We start from the raw sequence: 27,254 nt of genomic DNA, 5'->3' as shown, positions 1-27,254 counted from the left end.
ATCGTTTTACTTTAATTCTTTAAATTAATTCCTTTCAAGAAAGTGATGTCCTCCCTATAACCAAATCAAAACCCAATTTTATTTCAGAAATTATCCCCAACTATAGTAAGAACTAAAAAACTAAAACTTAAATGTAAACCAATAGGCGGAGCTAAAATTTAGATAGAAGAATTCGTCGTATTTAAGACAGATTAAAGTTTACAAACATAATTATTGTGACTAACATTAAGTGAACCGTACAATACTGAAATGGGTTTGCAAAGGAAAATAGGGAAAAGAATTTCGTAAATGAAATTGGTTAGCAATGACGTGCTCATCAAAATAAATTAACAAATTAACAACTTGAATGAAAACAGATCGGGCAATGCTCTCACTATAATAATACACTAAGTCTCAACACTCACTACCAATGAGGCAGACCCTGACCAATAAAGAGCATATGACATGAGACAATGTGTGGTAAAGGGAGTGTAGAACGTACTTCCTTTCTGAGTGGATAATAATGTGCAACAACAGCACACACCTAGCGCACAAACCCCAATGTTTATACTAACATAATTTACATATATGAATAATAGATTAAAGTGCTCGAGTTTCTGTTTTCAGGTCAACTCAATTCCGTTCTCAACGTCAAACCACTCACGTCCACGTAAATAACATATGTGCAGCGCTAATTCCACAACAATTAATGTTCATTTAGAATAGAAATCTCTCACCCCCAACAATTTAATAGGTCTTGTTAACAATAAATAATTGATTCGATCCATCATAGCTAGGATTATCAACATGTAAAATGATGAATATAATAGATTCAATGCTACCATAGTTACCCGGGTGTTAAACATTTGTAACTATCATAGTTACTCAGGCACTGTGTCCGGACAAGCCACCTGGCTCAAGGCTGTTCAAACGACCATTTGAAATGGAGCTAACGTTGTAATACATTTGTTTGAGACAAATGATAGCATAATACACATGTAGTCCAGATGTATGCCAGATTCAAAATTTACCCTAACATAATGCCATTCTCTTTCAAAAAGCAACCTCTTGTCCAAGAATGAATGGCACAATCGTTTGTCTAGTATTATGTGGGAGAAGAAAATGAGTGATTCAGAGAGATGGGTGAGGGGAGTGTGTGAGTGACGCGAGAGGGCCAGAAACCACATTTCAAACGGAGGGTAGAGATTGAAAGGAGATGATCTACGATGAGGAAGGGAGATGACGGGACTGTTCATAAGAGTTAGTAGCATAAGACAATTCAAACTAACATTGAGCGGTAGCCCATGCTAAAACAACAATAATGATGGGGAATGCATCACATAATTCCAGCCTCAGGCCTCTCGCCAACGACAAACCCATGGCCTGTGCTAAAAGGAGGTGTGTCGACATGCATAAAGTGTGCACACAACCTATTAATCTAAAAGGAACCTAAAAGTCGTACGAACTAAACAAAGAGGATCTCTCGGATAGCAAGTGCGTGGTAGCAATTAATGTAAATTCAGCATTAGTAATTAAGGAGTCATAACAAGTCCGGTCATTTTTTTTTGTAAAAAAAGAAAGAGATAAGGACAAAAGCAGCTTTACAACAAACAACTATCATAATTTACGGTTACAGAGATAACACAGTCCTTCCTTAGATTCGGGAAATGACGGACGGGTTGTAGGCACATTAAACACCCCTCAAACCAAAAAAAAACACACCACAAAGGGCGCATCATGAAGCAGCAGCAACACAGTTAGAAAGCAAGACAGATGACCTCAATCCACTCTTTGGAAGCGTCACAACCATCAACAAATTTCATCGGAGTAATAATAACAATAACAATTGTAATAGTAATAATATCCAGGAAACAAAATGAGAGAAAAAGAAGATCGATAATGGAAATACGGAAAACCCCGAAAACAAAGAGTAAACTAACCAATAACGGAAGAAGAAAATCGATAGTAGCCTAGAAAAAATAAGTAGTCGTCATCATCAGCAGCACCGATCGTCATCGTGGTGTGGTGTGAGCGTTGATAGAAGAGTGAAGTGAAGAACGAAGGAAACGTCCACTAATTAGCACAACAATACTATCTATAATACGAGATCATCAATAGCAGTAGCCTTAAAATGAGCAGAATAGCGGAAATAAGGGTAATTAAAATTTGATGAGAATAAGTTTATATAAACAAACATATACCCTCTCTTTTCCTTTCCGACCATCCTTCCTAATCTAACCAAAACAAACATATACAAATCTCTCGGTAGTAAAATTTGATGAGAATAAGTTTATATAAACGAAAAATCAAAGAATGCGATTGTTCAAGACCACATTGTGCTTATAGGAATACAACGAAAATAACCAAATAAGGAGTTAGTTACATGAGTCAAAATGATTTCAGAAAGACGAGACTTGTGTTCGGTAACTTTTATGTACCCCTACTCACCGAATCCAAAAAAACTCAGAGCAAATTCACAAGAATCTTATATCTAACAATGGACAATCCTATAATTTTCACATGAAACCTCTAAGAAAATGACTTTCCCAATTGAATGATTTTATAGTCATAATCTCGCCAATGGACAAATGAGGCAAACACTTTATCCAATATAAGAGTCAGTGTAAGAATCTTGCAACAACTTTCATGAAATGCAATCACCGTTAAAGTAATCTCAAACTAAAACATTGAGTTAATGAAACAAATTCGCAAGTAAAAAAACTGGACTAAATTGCACTTTATGCTTCACAACCTAGTATTGATTTCAGAAAGACAAAATCCCAATTTAATCTAAAGGGAAGAAATATACACACGTGGAAATACTTAACTAATAGTAGCAATCACATCAAAAATAGAGGCCCTAACTTCGCTACAACATGACCAAAATCGTTGGATAATTTCATCTTTTAGCTATGATGATTTTCGGTTCTATAGTGAAGATGTTTATGCTTAGGACAACAGATAAGAGAACGGATTTCCCCTATTCACTTTAGCTTTTGAGAGAACATTTATTTGGTATAATTTAGTATCTTTTTTGTTATCTTTTTTACGATTGAGGTTAGTATCTCTCCTATTCACTTTATTTTCTTTTTTTGGTCGACCTCATATATACCTTAGATTATAGTGTAGTGGTAACAATTTTAGGCCAATAAACTAATGACAGTCAGTCAGTCAGTAGTCAGTTACCTGTGCTACAACTAAATGAAACCTCAGAAATAAGAATTTTAGTGTTAACGGGATTAGAACAACGAATGAGCAATCAAAAAACCGAATCAGACTAATTGTCCACTGAAAGTACACCCTGGAAATTGACTGACTCATAACGAAAAACCTCGTCGGAAAATCTGTGAGTTGCAGATGTTGAGATGTGAGTTGCAGAAAATCTGGGAGTTGCAGAAAATCAGTGAGTTGCAGATGTAGGCAATGCGGTGACAAGACCTACATCTGCAACTCACTAATTGATAAAAAACAGAACCCAAAAACTTGGCTAGCTTTCAAATCTAATACAAAGAGGCAGGGACCAAGTACACCGAAAATTTGAGATAACATCAAACGCAGTCTCATCCTTTAACAAGCGATGCTGGAAGGACCTTCCAAATTCAGTTCACATTTATCAGGTGAATTTATATCGTGCCATTTCACCTAAAACCCAAAACCAACAAAATCAGTGAAAAGGGACTCAGGTTACCTGTTACCCCAACTAACTTAGAAGACCCCTTTGTTTGAATACTTCATGCGTTGCTGCGCCTATCAAATGGAGTCCTATCCTTTCTGACTTTCTCCCTCCCTCTCTTTAGCTATCTCCATTTTTTAAATCGATGATACGTTACCCAAATGGAAAATTAACAGCGTGAACTCGCTTAATCAGGAGCTATCGAACATGACATATCGGCTGAACAGTAACACCTATTAAACAGGCGTTAGCCAGCATGCCCGACCGCTTCGTAAGAAAACCCTAGCAATTCAACAATGCACACTCGAAATCAAAACAAAGAACGAATATTCTAAATCACTTACAAGGTAAGTTTAGAAAGAGAAAAAAAAAGCACATAAAAACCAGCAAAATAAAAGAAGCTAGAACGAATGTGTAAATGATAAACAAAAAATGCAGGATAGGACTCGATAAAACGCAACCAACAGATCACATAGGGAAGAAGAGAATTTGTTTCTATTGTTTTACCTTAATGTGCGAACCAGTTGGGCAAATCACGACCGCTTGTTATCAATGCATCATAAAATGCACGTGAGGGCATATAAACAGGTTGCTGGCATAGTAAAAGTAACAAAAAGGAAACGGAAATAGCACGACCAATCAGCACCCACAAGAACGAAAAAAAAACAGTTAGGTCAAAAGACCAATGCCTTCGCCATGGCGTCGCCAATGCGGCCGTCAAACAAAAGCGCCACGGGTAACATGTCGACCCGCCTACCTGAGCACGCCAATACTGCAATGATTTGCATGTTAAAGATCGAGACGAGAAGCTCGAGTTCAAAATAGAATTCAAAGGCGATGGTGAGGAGTGCAACACAGAAATGGCGGCGGCAGCCAATGCCGTGTGAACACATATTCTCAGGTAACTGTGGGGAAGTAAAAGTAACAAAAAGGCAACAAAAATAGCAAAACCAATCAACACTTGCCAAAATAGGAATCAACAGAGATTAGACTAACGAAATAAGCACCTGTGTTTTAGCGTCGCTTATGATATTATTGTCGGTCTGCACGAGCTGGCAGTATCAAATAGCCGCTTTCCTATAGTTGTGCCAACACTGCAATGTTGACCATATTAAAGTCAGCCTGAGAAAAAGTAGTCCAAATTGTATAAAATTGATGCAGAGCAAAACAACAAGTAATCACCGTCCACACAGGACAAATCCATAAGGATTAGAACGAAACCAAAACAATTCATTCTCGCTAATCACTCTCCATAGAGAAGAAAAGAAGGCAGAGAATGGAAGCTAAAAGGATTAGAACATTACCTGACCTTTTAAACGAAGAAAAAAAGGGAACAAATCCACGCACAAAAAACACACCCAGCCTCCAATCCAAATCCATCTAATGCTTATCACAATAACAAACAACAAAGAATCAGAACAATGAAGGAACAATTGGCCCTAGAAACTACACAAATCACAAATAGCCAGGTAAGCACATTAAAACCAAAGGTATGAAGACCAAAGCAAGGATCACCATAGAGTCCTACATATCTTAAACTGACAAAGTATAATCCAAACTGTGGACATGGGCCACGGGGGCGCTTGGGAGGAGAACAAGCGTTTTCATTTTGTGGAGTCGCCACCAATTTTTATGGGAAATTGGAACCGTTCGAATACCTCGTGTCATGTCAAGACACAAAGTAGAGACATGAACACCAAGAACTCGTTACCCTTAGCATTCTATGTCTAGAATGACTCTCGTGGATGCCAATGAACACGGATGTTCACAGAGATCTGGAGTAAGGGGTGAGGGTAGATATTAGGAAGCTCTTTTGATCGAACACCTAATCCCCCCGCCTCGATAGCGGCCTCTACTAATGATTAGGGAAAATCGTCTCTACTTGATATATCGTCGATTATATGCATGCAATGCAACATCTAACGTTTTAATCCTAACATGTGAGAATTAGACTAAGTCGGTGAACACGTAATTTAACATGCATTTGAGTCAAAGTCGGGATTTAAGGATTGATTACATGTGAAAGCATACAAGTAATGAAAAATAAATACAACGATAAATACAATAAAGGAAAATTACAATAATTACATTGGGTCAAATGATTTATGTCGAAAATACCTTTAAAACGGATAATTTAAGAAAAGAAAGAATAAAGGAATTAACGAACAAGAATTAAGGCGATAATACGATTAATAGTTAATTATACGAACTAATTAAACTAAGTCAAAGCAGAAACGGAAGTTCAGAGACAGAGCTCAACCAGGAACAGGCGCAGCAGGACTGCGCCCTTTGGAAGAGGCGCAGCAGTCGCTGCATCTGTTCCTTGGCTCAGTTCTGGCTGTGAAGCCGGAATTGCAAATCGTTAACATTCGTTGGTAATTTTAAGGATCGATTAATATATTTACTCGGATGAAAGTGATTATTAGGTTATTTACATATGATTAATGGTCATAAAAGCAATAAACATGGATGAGACGGATGCAAACGAATTATTTACATGAGTGAATGATTGATTAGTGACATAGGTGAACAAAATAGATTAAACATGGCGAATTAATGACAAATACGACGAATATGACAAAAGACAGGTGAAAATATATCAACGATCGAATTCCAGAAACTCAATATGAACGAATTGAATTTCTACAACCCGGAATTGAATTTAATGACGAAAACCCGCAAATATTGGATTACTTGGGATTTAAGTCGGATTTTAATGACGAATTATATTCTAATGATGATAAACAATGTACATGTAAAATTACTATGCTATTATATCAAAGATTTGAAGAACAAACGAAAACAAATAAAAAAGCAACGAATTACAGAGGACGAAGGAAGAAGAAAGGAAGCAGGAACTGCGGCAGCCTCACGAAGAGGCGCAGCAGGCACTGCGTTCCTTCGAAAAGGCGCAGCAGTTGCTGCGTCCTTTCTCGATGGTTTGTCTATTGGAAATCCGTAAAAAGGGTTTTAAATATGGTTTTAGAAATTGGTTTTAATTGGTATTTTCGACATAAACCTTACATTAATGATACAATAAGTAAATAACAATAAATAAAGGAGGATTTACACCCTCAGACTTACATGTTTGACGAAACGAGATGAACTAAGTTTATGATTAGTGATGCTCGACTCGAATGCAACGAAAGTTCCCTCGTAAGAGGAAAACGATTAAGATTAATTAAAGTTGATTAATTGTGGAGTTGGTCAAATTGGTCGGTCATGCAAAACGAGGCTGGAACTCAGAAGGATCCGAGCTTACGTGGTCGAATGTTCAAGCACGTAGACGCCAAAAAGTAAGAACAAAAGTCTAGAATGCAAAGGGAGAAGAGAAGGGCGGACACTCGCGTGAGAAATATGAGGAGCAAAGGCTCCTATTTATACTAATCACGTGAAGGAATAGAGTTTTCGGAGAGACTTTGGAAGTGAATCTCGGAAAGATATGAAAAAGATACGAAAAATACGCGAGAAAGGACTGGGAAGAGGCGCGGCGATCATCTGCGTCTCTTGGAAGAGGCGCAACACACTGCTGCGTCTGTTCCCAAGTGGTTTCCTCCTGCGGAAGAAAGATTTCCGTGTTTAAGTTATGGAATGACGGATTAATTTGGTTTTCCTTAATATTTTGTATGAATATTACGGGAAATTGTTTACCAAAGAATAAAAGATTGTGAAATATTTATAAAATATGGAATAGAAATATTCGGAACATTCCAGAACATTCTGACTCGGGATTTAGCGGCTATCAGAAAATGAAGACGGTTTTAGGCCCGGACTCCAAATGTACTCTAATTACTGTCAAAACGACCGTATCTGCACGTAGATGACAACTAAGAGGTAGACATTAATGTTTGAGCAATCACTTGACGATAAACTTACAAACTGTCACAAATCGTTCCGCGTACCAAACATGCGGCCCAATCATCACCGGGTGTTTTGCGAGAGGTGCAGAAACGAGGTGTCTACAGAGCTCCCACTTTGACTGAGGCTTGGACAAGGCGAAAGTCAAAGTATAGCCATCAGGTCAATCAAAGATTACAACCTGACGACTATGGCGACGCGAGGCGGCTCAAGGGGTCTGAACCAAGGACCTGTCGTCGGGAACATTTTAGAGTCTGTCGACTTTCGGGGAGGGTCGTTTAAAGTCCATTAGACTACGTAAGGAAGCTCGCCAGCCATAAGAATAGACCATACCTGAGACTTCTTTCTCGAGATGCTTCCGGGGGTGCGTAAGAGCTAAGGGTAAGCGTAGGAGCTAAGGCTAGGACCTAAAAGATATATAAGGATTTGTGCTAGGGTATGGGGCCCTAAAGGAAAGAATCAATGGGAAAGAGGCCAAATATAAGTTCAACTTAAGGGGTAACTAAGGTTTGGGTGTAGGAACTGTCGGTTTGGGAACTTAAAGGTTTATGAACCTAAAAGGATTTGGGATCCTAGGGTTAAGAATCCTAACTTCGGGTTTACGAACCTAAGGAAGGAAGCTTTAGTTTGGGAACTTCTGGAGAACGACACCGTCGTCGAACTCCGCGAGGAAACAAGAAATATTGTGAGTAGTAGGACACAGGCGGGAACTGCTTGGGAAATCTGCTTGGGTCGTCTTCAAACAAACTTCGGAAGAATTCGGGGTTGATGTTGATCTCCATGTCTCGAGAGGAAACGACTGTCGGTCGCGAACTCTCGTTGGGGAATGTAATCGGGAACTGATCTCCATGTCTCGAGAGGGAAAGTCTATCCGCTTACTCTCGCTGGGGGAACAGAATAGAGGTGTGTCGAAACACCTGTGAAGGAATATCCGCTCGTTGTGACAAGCAATGTCTTGGAAGCGATAAATAACGTATAATAGTCTACTGCTGGCTTGGAAATACGGGTCCGGGTGAAGGGCAATCGTCAAACGGACCAAAAAGATAAAACGGCAACGAGGAAGAGGCGCACCAAAGATGGGCCCACGAATAACGAACTCATAACGAATTTTTGAAAACTCGTATGGAGGAAACACCAGGAAGAGGCGCAGCAAGAGCTGCGTCTCTTGGAATAGGCGCAGCACCTACTGCGTCTGTTCCTGAAGGTGTATCTTCTGCGTAAAAACGCGATAAACAGAGGGTTTAATTTCATTTGTTCGAAACACAAATTCCTCAAATTCTCTCTCAAATCTTAACCATTTCCGCCAAAATTTGATCCAAAAGCTTGCATTCATCATGACTAATCAAGGTATGTATATCATTCTTGCTTCAATCTTCTATATTCGCTTAACTTGGATCGAAATAATTAGGGTTTTCAACCCAATTTAATCGAAAATTTGGGGCTTTTCCCCCAAATGGATTTGCCTTGTGAAATTGGCATTAGAAACGGATAATTGGTAATATAAGGAACACAACCATGTATTTGTTTCGAATTTTCGTTGGATTTTGAGCATTTGAGTGAAATTGTGACGGTTTCACAGCTAAACCGTAAATTGCTTCGAAAATAGCCTTAGGATTGCCCATTTGCGATGAAACTTGATATTTGGGATCCTTGGATGATGGGTAAACTTCCTACCATCTCGGAATTTTGGTTTGTGACGGCTTTTTCAGGACACTTTTAGGACATAATCGCCGTTATAACGAAATGCTGCCGAAATTTCGACTTGAACCCGGAACTAGGCTTCAACTTAGGCTTGACTTGACCCTAATTACCACATGAGTAATCGGGTTTGTGAGAATATAGCCAAAGATGGCGAGAAAAGAGCGATTTCAGGGCTTCCAAAGGCTCGAAAATCCCCTAATCCAGGCTTGTCGTCACGTGACGCGGCCTAAAATTACTTTAATGTTGCAGGTGATGAGGCGTCTACTTCTGGGAGAGCTCCCATGGAGATAGACTCTGCTGTTGACCCTTCTCGTGTCATCGAGGAGGCTTTGGAGGAGGCTTTCACCGCCGCGGTGACGGCTACTGGGGACGAGGTCCACGAGGAGGAGGCTGTTGAGGAGGAGGAGGCCCCGAGGAGGGCCAACGTGGGGCGAGGAGGTCGTCAGCTGAGGGGAGCACCCGAGTGGGCTGAGACCTGGGACAGCAGGCCCTTGCTTTGGGCTGCCGAGGGTCACCTGTCCTACAGGACGGTGAAGAGCTTGGTAATCTTGAATTCATTACTCATCACTCATCTTTTTCCATTTCATTTGCTCATATCTTTTCCAATTTTCATTCAAAACTAAAGATAGCTTTTGTTTCAAATCACAATAGGAGGTCGGGAACATCAGGTCGTTCTTGGGTTATACGACGGCTATGGAGTGCTACGAGCGGCTGTCCGCGGAGGAGCGCGCCATGATCAAGCGTGGAGCGTTTGGTGCCTTGGTGCAGGCTTGGAGGGATATCGCGAAGAGGAAGTTGCGGGCTAACCTTAGCCTGGTCCGCGCTTTCTTGGACCGATTCTGGGATACGACTTCCACTTTTCACATGCCTTTTGGCGAGGTGGGAGTCACTCTGGAGGACTACGGCATGATTTCTGGTCTGCTGTGTGGGACCGAGGTGGTGGAGTGGCCGGAGACTGCCATGAGGATGGACTCGGCCGAGGCTAGGAGGTTGATCGGCTGGAACTTGTCGCCGAGGGTCATTCTGATGCCAGTTTGGTGCCCAGTTCCTATGTCCGAGACTACTTTGCGGGGGAAGATCCGGCGGGTGACGATTGACGGAGAGAGACGGCTCCTCCTCCTGTACTGGTGGCGAGGAGGGTCCGTTTGTGGCTTTGGTGGTTTTGTCTTCGATTTACCTCGAGACAAAGAGAGAGGTCATCGACGAAGCTTTTTCCCTTCCTTTCTGACCTGAGCTCCCTAGGGCGTTGGGACTGGGTCACTGCTGGTTTTGCGGTCCTCATCCGCTTCATGAGGGCCATGGTTCGTCCGGAGTTGATGGAGAAGGGGACTTCTCCTGGTGCTGTCGGCCCTGGACTTCTGCTGGAGGTATGAACCTTCATTTCTTCTAGATCATCTCTTTTTCTTGTCAAATTACGAAAGATCGTTATTGACTATCTTGCTCCACAAGCGTGGGTATACTCCTACTTTCCGAGCCTCTCGCCCAAGAGGACGGAGCCGCTAGAGAAGGCTTATCCCGTGGTGAGGGATTGGGTGATGTGCAGGACGAAGAGCAAGCGTTCCTCTCACGGCGTTTATCGGCGGGACGTGAACGCTCTTCAGCTGGACAGCGTGAGCATCTCACTTATATTCATTTTGCTTCTACATTGCTTTTAATCGATCATAAGAATGATTCCTTGTTTGTCTTGTCTCAGTGGGTGCCCAGGCCTTGGGCAGAGTACGCGGACGCTCCTCCTTTCGTGGCTGAGGTCCTTCGACCTAGGAGCTCGAGCCGGCTATTGTTGAGGACGTCGATGGGTCCTGTGTGGTACTTGGGCGAGCGCTTGGCTCGTCAGTGCTCTCGGGATGTGTTGACGGTTCCCATCGATCCTCCTAGGACGATGTTCAGGGAGCCTTCTGAGGCTGAGAGGGAGGCTGACTTGGCTGGCGTTGGTGGTGACGCCCTTCTTCTTCCTGGCGAGGACTACTCGGCGTTACTCTACGGGAGGTTGGCGTACTAGCCGGTTGTGGTGAGCATCTTTTACTCTCCTTTATCCTTGGTTTTGAGAATTCGATGAAAGATCATCGATTAACGAGAATCATTTGGCTTTGCAGGAGGTCGAGGCGGCGGGCATCGAGCCCCCAAAGTACCCTGAGACCCTTGAGTACATAGACGCGACCGGGAGGACGACGCTCTCCGAGCTGCGTGACTTCGACGTGGCTGTTAGGGATGCTGGCTTAAACGATTGGCAGCATCTGATTCGGAGGGTGAGCCTCTAATTTGCATGATTTTTGTGTAAGAACACATTTGATTTGAACTTATCCAATTATTGAGAACTTCTTCTTGAAAATGCAGGTTGCGCTGTCTCGGTTTGTGGCGTTATGGAGGGTGGCCAACCGGCTGCGAGCTACTGCGATCGAGGCACTTGTCGGCGGTCGAGGTCGTCAGGTATGAACCTTGTGTCTATTCCATTTTTTATTCTCTAACTTTCTTGTAATTGCTTGAAACGATTGACATGAGCCAATTTTGTTATTTACAGGAGGACCGTGAGCTGGAGCGAGAGTTGGCCCAGTCTCGGGAGGAGACAGCTCGCTTGTTGAGGGAGCTCGGGGTTCGCGACGCCGAGGTTGCTGCTCTTGCGGCAAGAGTTGCGGAGCTGGAGGGTGACCGGCAGTAGTTTTGTTTTGTTTCTTGTTGGTTGTATCTTGTACATTTGTACATTTTGGACCTTCATTTTGGACATTTTGGATTTTGGTTGGGGCTCGAGCCCCCAGTTTGTTGTACATTTCCCTTTTTTTAGTTGTATATGATGGCCTGAGTGCCTTTGTTGCTGGATTGTGTTGCTTGTACCTGCAGGTTAGCTTTGAACAGGTTTGGTAGATGACGGTTTACGCCGTCATGCTGCCGAAATTTACATAGAAATCACGTAGAACGTACATTTGTGTATACATGTGGTCTGAATTAGCGCAAAACGAATGACTCAAAATAATGCAAAAATGTAAGAGAAAATGCAAAAAATGCAAAAAATTTGCCGGAAATGACCGGACTGTAGGGAGGGTTACCCCTAAAAAAAGAAAAAATAGAAATCTATAAGTTAGAAATGAAATGATTAAAAAAGAAATAAAATAAATGTAAATGAAATATATATAAATATATAAGTTTTGAAATTAAATTTAAAATGAAAATTATTTCCAAAAATGAAATGAAAAAAATTATTTCCTAAAATGAAATGAAGAATTATTTCCTAAAATGAAAATATACAAGTGTGATAAAATGACGAGAATGCTGATATTGCCTCGAAATGCGTGCCCACTGAATTAGGAAACATGGAATATGGTAATTTCCACGTATTTACCAAAACAATAACCCGTAGGAATAGGAAATTATTCGTCAAGGAATTTAGGAAAGATCCAACGCGGAAAATCACAGAAACCTTGCTGAGGAAGAGGCGCAGCATGAGCTGCGTCCCTTTGAAGAGGCGCAGCAGGTGATGCGCCTGTTCCCAGGTGTGTCTGCTCTGGCAGATTTTAGGAAACAGAATTTAGTATAAATAGAGACGTCGATAAAGCTTTTATTCACACAATTCTCCCATCTCTTCTTCGTCTTATTACATAAAATTCTTAATATAATCCTTCATCATGAATACTTTGGAGATTCGCCTAAAAGAGTGGACCAACGAGTTTTCCAATATGGAGAAGTATGACATGGGCGCCTATAATCTTGGATCTTTGTTGAGTTTGAAGCTCATCAAAGTTTTGAAACCATTCTTGGATGCTTGTCTTGATTACTGGGACCCGAATTATCATGTTTTTGCTTTCCCCGGAGGCGACATTTGCCCGTTTCCTGAATAAATTGCTGCGATTGGTGGGTGGGATCCAGAACACTTGCCTGCCATTCCTTCTACTTCGCAAGGGTATAAGAGCAAATTTAGAGACTTGCTTGGGTTGACAAGGCTTGAGGTGGACCGTTTAGTGACCTCGAAAGGAGTACGGATTTTGGACTTTATTGACCGATTTATTAACAGGGCCGACCCCACCGTTTCTTATGTTGCTAGGCGAAGGGCATTTGGGTTTTGTTTGTTGCATGTATATGTCCTTCAAGGGCATGTTGATGAAGACTTGAGAGGTGATCCCCGTCTCCTGAGCCTAGTTGAGCAAATGGAGCTGCGCAGGATCCCAGCTTGTTTATGCTTAGGAGAGATCTTGTTGGGTTTGGATAATAGGACAAGCCAATCGTGACCTACCGTATTTGGGAAGTCCCGTTATTCTGCAGGTAAAATAACTTTTTCTCTTCTTTTTCTTTTTCTTCTTATTTTCGTTTTTTTCTTTTCTTTCTTTTTTTGTCTTTTTTTTTTGCTTTTTTTTTCGTCTTTTTTTTTGTTTTCTAATACCTGCTTTTGGTAGGTTTGGCTTATGGAACGCCTTCGATTGATCGAGCCCCCAGTTCATGTTCCTTCTTATCATGCTCGTTCGATCGCAATGAGGACTAGGCTGTATATGGTGGACTTCACTTGAGTCTGCAATTATTGGGAGAACAAATTGAAGAGTGATGATGGCCCCTTGATTAGGTGGATCGTACCATGGTGGCATCTCAAATCCGTCACTGAAGTGTCTTCCTTGGATCCTACTCGATCTGTGCGCATTCCTGGCTTGGAATTCATGGTGTGCATCTTCCCGGAAAGGCTGATGAGACAAGTTGGAGTAAAACAGACGATCCCGAAGCTTGACACCGTCCCGCAGACTGCCGTGGCGCTTACTACTGATAGCCGAAGGGATTGGGCTTTTAAATGGGCCCAAAGAAACGTGTGGTTTTTGAACTCTTCTGCCAACGCCTTATGGGTGTCGGATTCTTATCTGCGATGGAGGAAAGCTACTACTCCGGAAGAGCGCGAGAGATTGAGAAAGCGCGAGCCCGTTGACTACAAGGTGCGCGAGGTGGAAAAGGAGAAAGAGAAGCATCTGACTGAGGAAGAGGAAGAAGCCGGGTTTCGAATTGTTCATCCTTCGAAGAAACCGAAGACTACTCCTGTCGTCGAGATGGTGATTGGTAAAAATAGGAAAGCTAGGCCTCGAGAAAGACCGTTGGTGATTAGGTCGGAAATTGCGCAAGAGCGCCCGACTCGAGGCCGTGACAAGAAGTATGACAAAAATGACAAGGGCAAAGGGAAAATGGAGGAATAGCCCAAGTCTTTATTATTATTTATTTATTATTATTATAATAAAAAGGTGGGGTTTTTAGAATCCTAGCCTATTTTTTATTTTTTATTATGTAACGTATTATTATTACTAGAAAGCGAATAAAATAAAAAAGGTTTATTGGTTATGAAACCGTTGTGATTTTCTATTTATTATTCTTGTCGAATTCCAAATGCAATGCAAATGTCCTTCTATTTACATTTTGAAATAAAGGGTTGTATCCCGTGAAGGATTGCCTACGTATTCATTTAGAAAATGAAATCAAACCCTTGCGCGTAGTTCGAGTAAATGTAAAAGAATAATTGTTCTAAGTAAGAGCTTGTAATGAACTTAGAAAATAAGCATGAGCTTTTGCTTACTCCGAAGGTGCAAATTTAGTTTATTTGATAATATGAGGATGACAAATTTGTCAAAATGCAAAAGCAGAGTGACAATAGCTTATTTCAGCTCGGCCAGGGGCCGTTTATTTAGTGCCATAAGAGCGACACGTGAGGTTACGCGAGGCGCGTTTTTGTTCCTATTCTAGGCATAATACCGTTTTAGTTGGTCGAGGTTTGTTGGGTTGGAAAACTCATTCCCATCTAGGTCTGTGATTCTAACTGCACCCCCTGGAAGTATGGACTTGACTAGAAATGGTCCGGCCTAATTAGGTTTGAATTTTCCCCGTGGATCGACAGGTAAAAGAGCTATAACCGACTTGAGTACCAAATCTCCTTCTTTAATGTTTCTTGGCTTAACCCTTTTGTTGAAGGCTCTTTTGATGCGTGCTTGATATGTTTGGACATTATACAAGGCGCGTAGTCTACGTTCATCTAGGAGGATGAGTTCTTCATATCTATCCCTCTTCCAATCAGCTTCCGGGATTTGACTTTCGAGTAAGATACGCAAGGATGGTATTTCTAACTCGACTGGCTGTACGGCCTCCATGCCATAGGTCAAATAGAAAGGGGTGGCCCCAGTGGGCGTCCTTACAGATGTGTGATATCCCCACAAAGCAAAGGGTATCTTGCTTGGCCAATCTCGATAGTTGTCGATCATTTTCTTGAGAATTGTGACAACGTTCTTGTTTGCCGCCTCTACTTCGCCATTAGTCTGTGGTCTATAGGGCGAAGAGTGGTGATGCCTAATCTTGTACTTGGCTAACAGTTGCTCAGTCTCAGCTTGGAAGTGTGATCCATTATCACTAATGATCTCATGTGGGCAACCATATCGACAGATGATGTTGTTTTGTATGAACTTTGCCACGTTTTTAGCCGTGAGACTAGTGTAGGAAGCCGCTTCTACCCATTTGGTGAAATAGTCGATTGCCACTAGGATGAAACAGTGACCTTCTGTTCCAGCTGGGGTTATCTTCCCAATTATATCAATTCCCCAGGCAGAAAATGGCCAAGGAGATGTCATCGTATAGAGCAATGAAGAAGGGACATGTTGTACATTCCGGAAGATTTGGCAATTGTGGCAATGTCTTACATATTTGATGCAATCGGATTCCATTTTGGTCCAATAATACCCCAAACGCGTGATTTTCTTTGCCATCATCGGCCCACTCATGTGAGGACCGCATTCTCCATCATGGACTTCTTCCATCACTTTCCGTGCCTGTGAATGATCAAGGCAACGTAGGATTACACCAAGAGGTGTTCTTTTGTATAGCTCTCCTTGCAAGAGAACGTATTGGGAAGCTAGTAGGCGTATAGCGCGTTGTCCCCTTTTGTCCATTTCCGGTGGATAGGTACCGTTGAGCTTGAAATTTAGGATTGCTTGGAACCATGGTTCCTCTGCGATTTCCTCTTCATCGGTAATTTGATGGACATAAGCCGGCTCTGATCGTCGTTCGATGCATAAAGGCATTTCCACCATGTCATCTGGCATATTAATCAAAGATGCAAGTTTTGCAAGAGCATCTGCAAATTGATTTTCTTTCCGAGGTAGGTGTAGATAGGTCACGTGATCAAAGAATTGGGCAACTTGATCTATTCTGGCTTGATAAGGTGCTAAGCTTTCGCTTCGGATTTTCCAGGATCCCGTAACTTGATTGATGATCAGGGATGAATCCCCATGTACTCGGAGGTTTTTAATGCCTAAGCTCACTGCCGCTTGTAGTCCAATGAGACAAGCTTCGTATTCTGCAGCATTATTTGTCACCTCGAAGTCGAGTTTGACAGAGATTGGTGTATGCTCACCTTCAGGAGAAATGAGCAACACTCGACACGTCTGTGTCGCGTACCTGTCAAAAATAACCAACTGGCTCTAACTAATATAGCTAGGGAAGTCGGGTCGAATCCACAGAGAGGTAGGAAATTGTCAGCTAAATATAAGTTCGTCAAGGTAACCAAATTGGGGGTTTATAAATGTGATTTTCTAAACTAAAGAGAATAAGGAGGGGAGAAATAAAAAGGAGGAAATAACAGATAGAGAAGAACAGCTAAGACAAACGGTTCACCATAGTCATCCGGTCGAGTAATCTAGGTCTCAGGTCAATGCAATACGGTCTAAGGGGTAGCGAACGTCACCTTTCGGTCCTTAATTCACCTTAAAGTGTAAACAGCTTAACTTTCGCCCTCACTGCAATACTCTATTGTTCGCTACTAGTCTTGCCTTTTCCAACCTTTCGATCCAGGTCAAGGATCACTAAGAATTAAAGGTCTAATTGCGTCGACTCAATTAGGCAGTTACAATTAACTGTAGCATTTAACCAACAAAGATTATACCGCATTAACCCAACAAATCGATTACTCTCCCTTCATGTTATGGATCCCCTAAAGTCTTAGCATAAGAAAATTAGCTACTCATAATCATTGAATTATCAATAACAACAAACAGATAATTAAAACTAGACATGATGATGAAACTAATAAAGATTCAATTAAGCAATTATGACAACAATAAAGAGAAGAAGAATTAAAGCGGTAAATGAGATTAAGTATAAAACTAGAATGATAATACCGATCGCAAAATCCAATCCGAGTTGCAAGGTATAGAGGAGGAATAAAATTCAAGAACAGTGACAAAGTATAATCCGGAAAAAATGAACGAACGAAGTGAAGAGACGAGTAACGTAGTTACTCTCTCAGTCTTATACTAAAATCCATCCTAAAACCTAATCTATGGACCAATTACAAAAGCCCATGAAATAATTAGGCGGAAATTAACTAAAGCGCAAGAAACCAGTCGATCGAGTAGAAATAATCTACTCGATCGAGCACCTCATCACCAAACCACTCGATCGAGTGGTAACAAACCACTCGATCGAGCACCTCTTGCAAAAACTCCTCGATTGGCTCCTTAAACTGGTCGATCGACCAGTCTTGAGTATATAAAGCATTCGATCGAGTGGCTTACTACTCGATCGAACTATATAGGCACGTTAGACCTTGAATTGCTTCCCAAACTCAGCTCACGCGTCTTCCAAGTGTTAAATTTCCAAGCCCCGGCTCCTTATTTTCCATGAATGCATACAAATGGGACGGATTAGGTTCGATTTAGCTCCTCTTCGGTCAATTCCTGCAAATTACAATAAACGGACCGAAGTAGAATATTCGGGGGTATTTGTAGCCAGATGCCACATAAAAAGTACAGAAATGCGTGTAAAATGAGGTGAAAACCTTATATAAAAGACACGCATCAACTCCTATTCCAAATCCTCTTAAATTTGATTCCCCATCAAAATAAAGGTCCCAGGAGTCTACATCAGTTTGGAGTATATCCTCGTCTGGAAATGACCAAGTGTCTATTGTTTGTGCATCATCGATGGGATTTTCTGCAAAGAATTCGGCAACGGCGCGCCCTTTTATAACTTTCAGAGGCACGTATTTAAGAACGAATTCTGAGAGCATCAGAGTCCATCTTGCTAGGCGTCCGTTGAGGACGGGTTTCTCGAAGAGGTATTTGACTGGATCCATTTTGGAGTATATTTTGACGAAGTAGCTAAGCATGTAATGGCGTAGCTTCTTCGTCGCCCACACAAGAGCGAGGCATGTCTTTTCGAGTTGTGAGTATTTGCACTCGTACTCCAAGAACTTCTTACTAAGGTAGTAGATAGCCCTTTCTTCTTTTCCTACGGTTTGAGCTAACATGGCACCCATGGCTGTTTCGGTTACCGTGAGATATAAACCAAGAGGTTGATCTCGTTGTGGTGGCATGAGCACTGGCGGTTTGGCTAATATCTCCTTGATTCGGTCGAATGCCTTCTGACAGTCATCATCCCATATGGTGTGATCTGTTTTCTTGAGCTTTTTGAAGATAGGTTCACAAATCATGGTGAGTTTCGATATGAATCGACTTATATATTGCACTTTCCCTAGGAATCCTCTGACTTCTTTTTCTGTTTGAGGTTGTGGCATTTCGATCAGAGCCTTGATTTTGGAAGGGTCTATTTCTATACCTCGTTGGCTAACGACGTATCTCAGGAGCTTGCCAGATGTTACTCCGAATGCGCATTTCTGAGGATTGAGTCTCATGTTGTACTTTCGTAGCCTTGCGAAAAATTTGCGAAGGTTCGCAATATGCCCTTCTCTATCCTTGGACTTGACAATCATATCATCTACGTATACCTCAACTTCTTTGTGCATCATGTCATGTAAGAGTGTAGTTGCGATGCGTTGATATGTAGCTCCGGCGTTGATTAACCCAAACGGCATTACCGTATAGCAATAGGTTCCCCATTGAGTGACGAAAGCGGTCTTATGCATGTCTTCTATGGCCATCTTGATTTGGTTATAACCCGTGTATCCATCCATGAAGGATAGTAATGCGTGGTCTGTAGTATTGTCCACCAATATCTCGATATGTGGTAGAGGGAAGTCATCTTTAGGACTTGCTTTGTTTAAGTCCCAAAAATCAACACAAACACGGATTCTCTTATCCTTTTTGGGTACAGGTACTATGTTAGCTACCCAGTCAGAGTACTCAGAAACTTTGATGAACCCGGCTTTGAATTGCTTGTCGACTTCTTCCTTAATCTTGAGAGCCCATTCCGTTCTCATTCGGCGAAGCTTCTGCTTTACAGGCTTGAAACCTGGCTTAATTGGGATTCTATGTTCGGCGATATCCCTGTCGATCCCTGGCATGTCTTTGTAGGACCACGCGAAAACGTCTTTGAACTCGTTTAGGAGGTCTATGAAGTCGGCCCTTTCGGTAGAGCTCAAGGTAGTCCCTATCCTAAGTTCTTGGGGTTCTAGTTCAGTTCCTACATTGATGGGTTCGGTGTTCTCTATTACTGGTCCCCCTTCCCCTTCCTGTAGTATTTCTTTGGCTACGTAAGGAGGTATCTCAATTGAATCTGGATCTTGGTCATCCTCAGTATCATCATAAACAGAATTGCACTCAAGATAACACAAAGAGTAAGCAGAACCTGATTTATTCATATTAAAGTTTGAGAAAAGTTGAAACAAAGAAGCCATATGATCTGTGGTCAGTGGCGGTAAAGGGACAGTGGTTGGGACATTTCCCGAACTACTGTTACTATTTGAGGCTAAGCTAGGAGAAACAAAGGGAATGGGGATGACGACAGGAGGAGACTCCTTAGTGACTTCTCTAGACTCCGACTCTGACTCGAATTCATCGTCTTCTGGTTCTCCTTTGAACATCTCTCCTTCTCCAGTGGTGAGCTTGAAGAGTCTTCCTTGATTGTTGGTCCACTTGATTGACTTTCTCCATCCTTTCTGCTGATTCGTGTTTGTTTCTGTGATTAACGCGGTAGGGTTGAAGTGATCGTCTTGAAGTATCATGGTAATGATCTCATCCTGCGCGGCTCTAACAAATCGATCTTCTCCAAACAATAGACTAACAGCTTGTTCGTCTAAGCAAGGTGCTTGACGGGTTTTGACGGTAGGAACCGTTTCTGGAGGAATGAAGTAGCAATCGTGAAAGATCTCGATTCCGGCTAGCTTCCTTCCGAGATAATGCCAAGGTTCGGGAAATCCGTAAAAGAGTTCTAGACTTCCTTCCTGAACGAAGTATCCATTTAGGGTAGGGAGATAGGGTCGCATTTGGACTCCTACGTACTTACGGTTTTGAACTTGAGCAAGCATTTCGAGCACTTCCTCTTTGGTGGGTTTGTACCCTAGTCCAAGTGGTATCCTTTTTTAGTTGCCTTCCTTGTATGGTGCGAAGGTGTTTCTTCGGATGGGGTTTAAAGGCATTCCAGGGAAGTATCCCTGGGATTTGAGTATGTGGTTGACCACCAAGTTGGAGTAGGGATCGTAGTATAGGGGTGCCAATTCACTTTCTATGACACTTATGCTTTGAAAGCCCCCAAGTTCATATACTGGATCCGCAAGGACTTGATTGTTTGACTTCTTTTAGATTATTGCCTTGATGGGTGACGAAGTGATCGTCACTACTTTGCCATTTAGTGGGATCTTGATCTTTTGGTGAAGGGTGGATGTTACCGCTTTGGAAGCGTGAATCCAAGGTCTTCCCAGAAGTATGTTGAAGGAAGCTTCGATGTCCACTATTTGGAAGTTAACCTTTCGCCCGATTGGCCCTGTGGCTATGGTTAGGTTAGCGAGTCCTACTACCTTTCGTCGTGTACCATCATACGCGCGAACACCTTGATTGGTAGGGGTCCAATCCGACTCTTTCATACCCAATTTGTACGCCGTTTTAAGGGGTATGACGTTGACCGCGGAGCCATCATCTACCAAAGTCATTGGTACATTCTTCTTTAAGCAAGTGACGGTGATGTAAAGAGCCAAGTTGTGACTAGCGCCAAAGGGTGGCAAATCTTCATCTGAGAAAGTAATAGGATTACTTAGCTTTGGTGATTCTTGGAAGACCAAGTTTACTACATCGTCGGGTGTGGAATTATGTGCTACACTTAGCTTGGCCAAAGCTTGCAGTAAAGCTTGGCGATGTGGGAATGAGCTTGCTACTAGTTGCCAGACTGAAAGATCAGCCTTTGTCTTCTGTAGTTGCTTGAGCAAATGATCAGTGGGGTCATCTTCGTTATCATTTGGTGTGAGAACGTTGGTTGGACCATTTTGAGTAGTGTTTTGATATGGACGCCCCGAACGAGTTAGGTGGTCCACATCTTGGTCTTCACCATTTTGGACTATTTCTTTGACTAGGGAGTGTTCAATGAGATACTCATCTTCATCATCATCGGCCCATACTCCATTGATTGTAGCTAATTCCCTCATTCTCATGATCTCGTCCTCTAATTGTGTGATTTGGTCGATTAGTCTATCAACCACGACGAGTACTTCTTGCATAGTAGCATTTTGGGAGAAAATTAATGGCACATGCACCTTAGGTGTTGCATTGGGGTCACGTAAAATTGTCTCCACATCTTCTAATTCCGAAACGTGCCTATCCACTCCTTTTGTCCATGCGCTGAAATCGGCAATGGTAGGGGAGATAGTAGAGTAGAACCCTTCATTCTCGATTGCATGGATTTCGTCTTCAACTGGAGAAATGAGGTGTGAACAATCTAAGGTAGATTCTTCACTTGTGATCACTAGAATCCCAAGAGGGTTCTGAGTGTTGTTGGGTTTACCTCCCGACGGTATTGGTAGTCGACCGTCCTCGATCATGTCTTGAAGAGCATTTTTCAATTTATAGCATTTTTCTGTGTCATGCCCCTTGCCCCTATGGTATTCACAGTAAGAGTTCTCATCCCAAAATTTGGATTTCTTTTCTGGTTCGAGAGTAGGTCCTATGGGTTGGAGTTTGCCTTGCTTCATTAACCTCTTTAGAGCGTTGGAATAAGTATCCCCAAGATTTGTGAATTTCCTTGGTGGGGTACTCTTCTTGGATGGCTCGAGTAGGTTAACCTCGTCGGTCTTACTAGTGGAGCCGTATGAACGACTTGTTGAGCCTTGATATCCTCGACCCACCGTTTTGGACAAGAGCCCTTTACGGATGTCATCTTCAATTCTCGTTCCTAGTACGGTTAAGTCCTTGAAAGTCTTGATGTTTTGGTACCTCAAATGACTGGCATAGATGGGTTTTAAGTTATCCACGAACTTCTCCACAAGGGTAGCCTCATCCGGGCGTTCAACTAGTTGGGTACTAGTCTTCCTCCACCTACTTAGGAAGTCGGTGAAACCTTCTTTGTCATTTTGGGTAAGAACCTCTAGAGTGCGCATGTTTACTTGGATCTCGGCATTATCCGCATATTGCTTAGAAAACTCGATCGCGGCGTCCTCCCAAGTAGCGATCTTCTTGTGTTCTAAAGAGTAGAACCATTGCTTTGGGATGGTGTCAAGAGATGAAGGAAAGATCCTTAAGAACATCTCGGGTTTGATGCCTTTGATAGACATGTAATCCTTAAAGGCACGGATGTGGTTCAAAGGGTTTTCATGTCCCTTGAATTTAGGGATATCCGTCATGTTGAAGTTGGTTGGCAATTTGGAATTGACGGCCTCATACTTGCGATTATTCTCCCTATAAATGTCATCCCCTTTGAGGTACATCAATTGCTCCTCTAAGTATTGGAGTCTTTTCTCAGCTACTGTCATTCCCATGGGAGGATTGTCATCCCTGAAGTCATTCACGAAGTCATCAACGACTTCACTTTCTCGAGGAGGAATCCTTGTTTCTACAGTATAGATCCGGCCTTCGATGGTGTCAAGGCGATCATGCACTTGGTCTTGGGTAACTTGGATTTGAGCTAGCGCGGCTAGGATTCGATCATTACCATCTTGAAGTTGATTGAAATTCGCGTCGCTTGTTTCAGGCATCTTGGAAACTGGACAAGAGATCAATGACGAATCAAAACACGATCAACCCTTCTAACACACTTGCTAAGAGAGAAAAGTTTTGACTTGTGAAGTGGGTGTGTGCCACTTGTGTCAGTGAGCTTTGAAGAAACGACAAAGTTTGAAAATGTATGTCCTAGCCAACTATGGTGTAGTAGTTGTAGGAGTGGACTCGAAGTGAGGTTTTTGAAATGGGCTTGGGCCCGAACTTTGACTCGACAAACGGACAGAGTTTTGACTGGGTTTTGCGCTAATCAATGGCCTTTTCGAAATTTTTATTTGAAAATGGGTTTTGATTTTTACAAAAATCGTCATGGTTTCGTTTAGAAATGGTGATCACGTAAGGTACAAACATCATACAAGCATTACAACGGGATGCTGAGTGCATTTAAAAAGGTTTTGGTTTAAAGGGTGGGTTGCCATACCGAACAATCAAACCCGAAGTCTGTGGAGAGGCTCGTACCAAACAAGAGTAAGGCCGATTCCTAGTCCATTTCCTCAAGTAGTGAAAGTCCTTGATACAAATAAGAGTAAGCATCATGGTATAGATGACGTCAATCGCTATCCATCCTTAGGCCCAAATAAGAATTAGGACCGTTTAGACGGGACGATTGGTCGAATTGGTTGGGTTGGGCCTAGGAAGGCCGAATAAACGATCTAGGAAGACCGAGTTATGAAAACCGACAATTGTCTTGTACCAACTATTCCCTAACCTTGTTCAAATTTCACCCTTGGCTACACGTAAGTGTATTATCCCCAGCGGAGTCGCCAAACTGTGGACATGGGCCACGGGGGCGCTTGGCAAGAGAACAAGCGTTTGCATTTTGTGGAGTCGCCACCAATTTTTATGGGAAATTGGAACCGTTCGAATACCTCGTGTCATGTCAAGACACAAAGTAGAGACATGAACACCAAGAACTCGTTACCCTTAGCATTCTATGTCTAGAATGACTCTCGTGGATGCCAATGAACACGGATGTTCAGAGATCCTGGGGTAAGGGTGAGGGTACGTATTAGGAAGCTCTTTTGATCGAACACCTAATCCCGCCCGCCTCGATAGCGGCCTCTACTAATGATTAGGGAAAATCGTCTATACTTGATATATCGTCGATTATATGCATGCAATGCAACATCCAACGTTTTAATCCTAACATGTGAGAATTAGACTAAGTCGGTGAACACGTAATTTAACATGCATTTGAGTCAAAGTCGGGATTTAAGGATTGATTACATGTGAAAGCATACAAGTAATGAAAAATAAATACAACGATAAATACAATAAAGGAAAATTACAATAATTACATTGGGTCAAATGATTTATGTCGAAAATACCTTTAAAACGGATAATTTAAGAAAAGAAAGAATAAAGGAATTAACGAACAAGAATTAAGGCGATAATACGATTAATAGTTAATTATACGAACTAATTAAACTAAGTCAAAGCAGAAACGGAAGTTCAGAGACAGAGCTCAACCAGGAACAGGCGCAGCAGGACTGCGCCCTTTGGAAGAGGCGCAGCAGTCGCTGCGTCTGTTCCTTGGCTCAGTTCTGGCTGTGAAGCCGGAATTGCAAATCGTTAACATTCGTTGGTAATTTTAAGGATCGATTAATATATTTACTCGGATGAAAGTGATTATTAGGTTATTTACATATGATTAATGGTCATAAAAGCAATAAACATGGATGAGACGGATGCAAACGAATTATTTACATGAGTGAATGATTGATTAGTGACATAGGTGAACAAAATAGATTAAACATGGCGAATTAATGACAAATACGACGAATATGACAAAAGACAGGTGAAAATATATTAACGATCGAATTCCAGAAACTCAATATGAACGAATTGAATTTCTACAACCCGGAATTGAATTTAATGACGAAAACCCGCAAATATTGGATTACTTGGGATTTAAGTCGGATTTTAATGACGAATTATATGCTAATGATGATAAACAATGTACATGTAAAATTACTATGCTATTATTTCAAAGATTTGAAGAACAAACGAAAACAAATAAAAAAGCAACGAATTACAGAGGACGAAGGAAGAAGAAAGGAAGCGAGGAAGCTGCGGCGGCCCTCACGAAGAGCGCGGCGAGCGCTGCGCTCCTTCAAGAGGCGCGGCGATTCTGCGTCCTTTCTCGACGGTTTGTCTACTGGAAATCCGTAAAAAGGGTTTTAAATATGGTTTTAGAAATCGGTTTTAATTGGTATTTTCGACATAAACCTTACATTAATGATACAATAAGTAAATAACAATAAATAAAGGAGGATTTACACCCTCAGACTTACATGTTTGACGAAACGAGATGAACTAAGTTTATGATTAGTGATGCTCGACTCGAATGCAACGAAAGTGCCCTCGTAAGAGGAAAACGATTAAGATTAATTAAAGTTGATTAATTGTGGAGTTGGTCAAATTGGTCGGTCATGCAAAACGAGGCTGGAACTCAGAAGGATCCGAGCTTACGTGGTCGAATGTTCAAGCACGTAGACGCCAAAAAGTAAGAACAAAAGTCTAGAATGCAAAGGGAGAAGAGAAGGGCGGACACTCGCGTGAGAAATATGAAGAGCAAAGGCTCCTATTTATACTAATCACGTGAAGGAATAGGGTTTTCGGAGAGACTTTGGAAGTGAATCTCGGAAAGATATGAAAAAGATACGAAAAATACGCAGAAAAGGACCTGGGAAGAGGCGCAGCAGTCACTGCGTCTCTTGGAAGAGGCGCAACACCTGCTGCGTCTGTTCCCAAGTGGTTTCCTCCTGCGGAAGAAAGATTTCCGTGTTTAAGTTATGGAATGACGGATTAATTTGGTTTTCCTTAATATTTTGTATGAATATTACGGGAAATTGTTTACCAAAGAATAAAAGATTGTGAAATATTTATAAAATATGGAATAGAAATATCCGGAACATTCCAGAACATTCGGACTCGGGATTTAGCGGCTATCCGAAAATGAAGACGGTTTTAGGCCCGGACTCCAAATGTACTCTAATTACTGTCAAAACGACTGTATCGGCACGTAGATGACAACTAAGAGGTAGACATTAACGTTTGAGCAATCACTTGACGATAAACTTACAAACTGTCACAAATCGTTCCGCGTACCAAACATGCGGCCCAATCATCACCGGGTGTTTTGCGAGAGGTGCAGAAACGAGGTGTCTACACAAACGAAACGCAAAAGTGAGAGAATACAATAGCTTACCAGCTAACCGTCTCATCAGCACTTAAATAACAGTTTCAAAAAGCAAATTCTAGATCGACGTCCTTCCCATATAGATTAGTGGAATCATACGCACATGTTATAAACCTCATTATACAATAATACAAGAGTTATTAAGGACGAAGCAGAAAGTTTGTATGACCAAAGGAGAAACTAAAAACCAAGGATGGAGTGGCAAGAAGGGTCCAATGGGAATCCTAGGAAGTGGAAACTCTTGTATTAGTCAAAATCCTAGGAAGCGGTCACTCTTATACTATTCAAATTGTAACGAACACATATGTTCCTCAAATGGTTAAATGCAACATTCTAATATGACCACTGAATCATCTCGAATGCTCACTGCCCACGTGAAGTAAAATAATCAAACTTCTGAAGTCATATAAGTGGCACCTAAGAATCTATCATCAAGTTGCAGAGAGTACTTAGTGTGTATTATTAAAAAGGAAAAGACAATAAGGGGGAGGGGGAGGGGGAGGGGGAGGGGGAGGGGGAGGAGGAGGGGGAAAAGGAAACTAAAAGGTGTTTAAAATGAGCAGTCGGATAACCGTTGAGCGGCAGCCCAAGGGAAACTTCAGGGATGCCAAATCTGTGTACTCATTTGTAACAGCAAAAATGTCCACACAAACACGTGCTTGAACGACAACATCAGCACTATGAAATGTACATCAATGCTAATTTCAAGTTGCATATAAAATACAGAGAGTTTCAAACTGAGTAAACTAACCAGATCCTTGTAGAATGAGGTCTACTCATGAAGTAGAGCAAGGTCAGCATCCTCTCCTTAACTGGCATATTGCTCGCTATACCATCTTGTATTGCCCAGCTCCATAACCAAGTGCACCAAATAAGAAAGCAAACCTATGTTACAATATATATAAAAGTGGAGTTAGAAAACATTCTCCCCTCTTTCTCGTGCAGGCGACCTCATCGTAGC

At 41.9% G+C, this 27,254-nt stretch overlaps 1 long non-coding RNA gene across 2 annotated transcripts; it reads right to left on the bottom strand.

The window, feature by feature from the left end:
• Nucleotides 1-4,096: 4,096 nt before the first annotated feature.
• Nucleotides 4,097-27,174, bottom strand: LOC141656230 (uncharacterized). Of its 2 annotated transcripts, none has more exons than XR_012548437.1 (3): nt 27,045-27,174; nt 4,957-5,038; nt 4,097-4,746 (listed from the first exon to the last, which is right to left on the bottom strand). It is a non-coding gene; the product is annotated as an uncharacterized LOC141656230 (long non-coding RNA). The 2 variants fall into 2 exon arrangements; XR_012548436.1 differs by having other exon boundaries at nt 4,962-5,038.
• Nucleotides 27,175-27,254: the final 80 nt, after the last annotated feature.

This window comes from Silene latifolia, chromosome 5 (assembly GCF_048544455.1).
Source record: "Silene latifolia isolate original U9 population chromosome 5, ASM4854445v1, whole genome shotgun sequence".
NCBI lineage: Eukaryota > Viridiplantae > Streptophyta > Magnoliopsida > Caryophyllales > Caryophyllaceae > Silene > Silene latifolia.
The sequence above is the reverse complement of the archived record's forward strand: the minus strand, read 5'-3'. Positions and strand labels throughout refer to the sequence as shown.